The following is a 4,316-nucleotide window of genomic DNA, read 5'->3' on the forward strand; positions in this document are numbered from 1 at the left end:
AGCACGAATTTGCCGTAAGATATACGACGAGGAAACCTTGCTTAAAGGGGATTTCGAATTTGTGGAGAGAGATCGAGCGAGGTGGGATGTCCTGAATGGCCCTGTAACCCTCGAGGGACATAACCGGAGGATCTGTTCTTCTCTCGTGTATACTGTAACATCGGTAAGAACAAGCTACGTATATAATGTATAAACCAGACGATAGCTTCCTCGGAGAAGCACAGAAGCTCAACGGCCCCTTATCTCGCCAAAGGAAAATAAAAGGAAAGCGCCATTTGAATGAGATATACATTTCATCACGCAACAGATTTTTGCCTTGGAGATTTAAATTAATTCACTTCTAAAGTCCGAGAAAAATATAGCTGCGAATGTCAAAAGTAACATTTTTTAACATCGTTTGACTGATTAAAAAAGAGCGATTTCCGCACCGTCGTCCTGCGTTCGCTCGCGGGAGCTTCTTTTTAATCCGCAAAGTCGTGTTGGATAATTTAAACTCGGAAAACTTGTGGTTCACTTGAGGGACTGATTCGTTCCCTTGAATACAAAAAACCTAAGAATTTGAAATATTTTTATTGGAAAATTGTGAGTAGATTTTTGGTGAAATGAAATTCGCATAAGAGCTCGTTCAAACAATGAGATAATGGCACTGGGCTCAATTCATTTGAAAAAGATCTAATTTGATTGCTATCGGCATGATTCATGCGACGGAATGTATATTTATACACCCTCATAAATCTGATGATCAGAAAATTTATAATTCACATTCAGTCACTAAAATAAATTCTTAATTACCAGCTACATTGAAAGTAATAGAATCACTGTAACTTCAATTTGGAAAGCAATGGTGGGCGATATTTGCCGTTGCTCTTCAGGAAAGATAAAAATATTGGAAAAGCACATCAAAAGGGATGACGATTTGCAGAGCGAGAGTAGAGGGTGAGGGAGTAATACGAAAACCTTTTCCGTCGCGATTGAATGGTATCTCACTACGAGGCCGATTATGATACTGGCGACGAGATATATCCGGCTCGTATTTCAGTATCATACGCGAATATCTGCTATATCCTATGCTCTTATCTTCTCGTCGTTTCCACCGACATTGAGGCTAACTCTTGATACTATGTACGCTTCTACAGTACTGGAATACACAGGGTGTCCAATTTTCATAGTTGCCTCCAGCTGTGCCAAACTCAAATGATTCTGTTCGAAGGAATCGTTTTTCTTCACAGCCCGAGGCTTTCCGGATGAACTGACTGAGCAGAAATTTCCGACAACGTCATATGCAACGTGTGGTGAATTTTTTTTTTTTATCATCTTTCAACTGCAACGGTAACATAACTTAAAAAATGAATCAACACTCCATCTGAGGAACTCCATCCCATCAGTACTCCTTGTGGATTGAAAATTTATTCTTAAAATAGAGAGAAAGAGGGCGCTGAAAAAACTGCATCTGGATTCCTTCGCCCTATACGTTGGTACGGACGTGCAACGTACAGGGTCAATATGCCAACGAACGGTCTCGGTATAAACGCAAATGCAGGGGATGAAAAATAATACAAATAACATGCGCATATGGAGCGATGCAAAAGTCGGGAGAGAAAACGTATAATATAATACCGTAAGTATATTTATGCGCCTGGACTATGTTTATTTATGGATAAGAATATAGCATGAATTTACCTCGAAAGAAGTCCCAAACCTGTCCATAACATATAGATGAGAAAAGAAGAGAAAAATGAGAAAAAATTATTAAAAAAAAAAAATAAAAATAAAAATAACAGTGACATGTATATGCTATTATATGATGTGCGTGGATGTGCTTCTATCTCGTCTGCAGAGCTAACGCTTCAGCGCCTCGAGCTTTCAAAAAGATCCTCTTCATCCCCAGATGTTCGGAGCAACGACTAGGAGAGAGTAAAGGAGAATGTCGAATAAAAAAGTAAGTTGGATACTCCATCTATTCGGTAGTTTCTGCTCGCTTGGCTTATACTAAGAGCAACTAAGGGAAAAAGCCAGGTGTCCACGGCGCAAGGGAACGGGCATATCGTCGAAAACATTTCGTTGGAACTTCAAACATTTCGGGATAAATACAAATATTTGTGTACGTTACATAAATTTCTCTATTTGCCTTCATTTTGTCATAAATTTCGGTAAAGGCACTCTCTCTGCGATGGCATTTCACCCTCTCACAACTCGATCTCCAATTCGCCTGTTTTTAAGCGAAATTTTCTTCTAGTTGAGAAAAAAAGTGCGAGTTTTCTTTTCCATTGAGGGTTTGGGAAGGAGTCTTTTGCATGCCCGTTTTCGACTTAGTCTTTAAGGGGCTCATCTGACTGATGCACGTCCTAAAATGCACATATTTCGTACTTCCAGATTTATTTATCATGAAATAATAAACGAAAGAAACCGGATGATAAATTGCGAGGTGTTTATACGTGACGTTTCGATGTCTCTCTAGAAAATTCGAGTGTAAAAATAATTTTCAAGAGCTCTTCACTTTGCAAGGGAATCGAGCGACCTTTTCTGCATGCTCTTTTTAATACAATCTTCGGATTCATTCCTGTTTGGATATTTTTCCACTAAATTTCTTTCCCATCGTGTTCACTCGCTGCATCGTCCAACCACTCACAAATTTTAGTCGTCGCACTCCATCCGTCAATCACGTTCGGGTTAAAGATACAAAAAGAAACGAGAGTTTGTAGAAAAACATAGAAACTCTGGAAAGATTCGACGTCGAACGATAAAGTATTTACGATTCGTGACTTTTTCCACTTGCGCACTGAGCTTTTTAGTTCACGCACGCTTTTAGTCGCCGGGGTGTGCGCCGAATCTTCCAATTCTCCGCTCCGTTTCTTCCAGCTTCATCTTGCGCCCTCCCTGGCTCTTTCCCTCTTTCTTCTTCGACGTATAATATACACCACCTATAGCATCAACGCTACGACGCTTTCAATAAACCTCTTGTACGGCTTAATCCCACGGTAGGACGCTTGAACGATTTTCGAGAGGACTTGAAGAGGACGGGACGTTACGGATTCCCACTGTGTTCCTTGGGCGAATGTCCCAAGACTGGAAGACGCATGCAGAGGGGAAACGAAGGGAGGAAAAGACGCCAAGTCAGAGCGAGAGATATTCCGGTGGCTTCTCATGGCGGCATTTTCGCATACGTATAGAGCGAAATATCGAAGAGAAGATATTAGCAGACAGACCGTTATGCCACCACTGAGAAGTTACGGCTTCTGATTGTGAGAGTGCCTGTCCGGAAGCTCCAAGAGAGGCTCGCAAGCTGATTCGTACTCTGATAATATATTGCCCTGGGACCCTCTCCCTGAAGCGGTAAGGCCCTTGCCTCCAACTCTCTCCCATCTTGAAATCCTTCCTATCAAGCTTCGCTCGACTTCTCGCCCCCTTTGCTGTACTCAAATTAAGTGAGACCCTCTACCGAGACAATCGCATAAGCCTGCTTGAAACATTGTTACAGAATCAATCCCATCGAATGAATTTTACTGGATCACTTGGATTTTATGTTATTTGGAATTTTCCAAATAATATCCACGTTATCCACGTCAAAAAAAAATAAATAAATTCTACACGAAGAAAACGAGGCTGAAAATTCTAGAGAAAAGTACTAGGAATATAGTATCTCGGGGACGTATATACGTACTGGATTGCAGCATTAAATCGAACAGCAGTAATAAAAATTTTTCTATCCACCATAGTAAAAAGACCAATGCCCATACCTTTTATTCAATAGACTCAAGAGTTTTTTTCTCTATGAGCATAATAAAAAATGTTTTTAGTCACTTCAAATGTTTATACTGTTAAATATGCTCGGGCAACCCTGAAAAAAAAGTATACTATGGTAAAATGTCACACGTATTCGGTGTTAATTCGTGTATTTATCATAGAATTTACTATGCTGACAGAGAAAATTTGTGATTTACAATACATTTCCACTTATCAGTAAGTGCTAGTCTGACATGACGAATAACACTCGAAAGCAAAACGAAATATAGTTCTCACGTGCATCACTTTTTGCTATCGACATAAAGCTGTTTAGAATTGAAGGATTAAAAAATAGGAAGATTCAAAAAATATGATGCTGTTTGTAATCGGTGGCTAAATACTTTGAAAATTCTTGAAGAATAATATATTCCTCACTATACAAAACGAATCAGTTTGCTCCGTATATCAATCGTACATTATCATCGAACAGGAAGCTTTGAAATCGTTTTTTAGTGCTTGAGATCGTCGCGTCTTTTTAAATTACTTTTCGTTCTGAAGATGAAAAAAGTTTCTCACAATAATCAGTGTTTGTA

At 39.5% G+C, this 4,316-nt stretch overlaps 1 long non-coding RNA gene across 1 annotated transcript; it reads left to right on the forward strand.

The window, feature by feature from the left end:
• The first annotated feature begins 1,340 nt into the window (after positions 1-1,340).
• On the forward strand, positions 1,341-3,345 carry LOC122416001 (uncharacterized). The gene is made up of 3 exons (XR_006262042.1): positions 1,341-1,618; positions 1,838-1,939; positions 2,983-3,345. It is a non-coding gene; the product is annotated as an uncharacterized lncRNA (long non-coding RNA).
• The last annotated feature ends 971 nt before the right edge of the window (positions 3,346-4,316 follow it).

Source organism: Venturia canescens, chromosome 1 (genome assembly GCF_019457755.1).
Source record: "Venturia canescens isolate UGA chromosome 1, ASM1945775v1, whole genome shotgun sequence".
Classification (NCBI taxonomy): Eukaryota; Metazoa; Arthropoda; class Insecta; order Hymenoptera; family Ichneumonidae; genus Venturia; species Venturia canescens.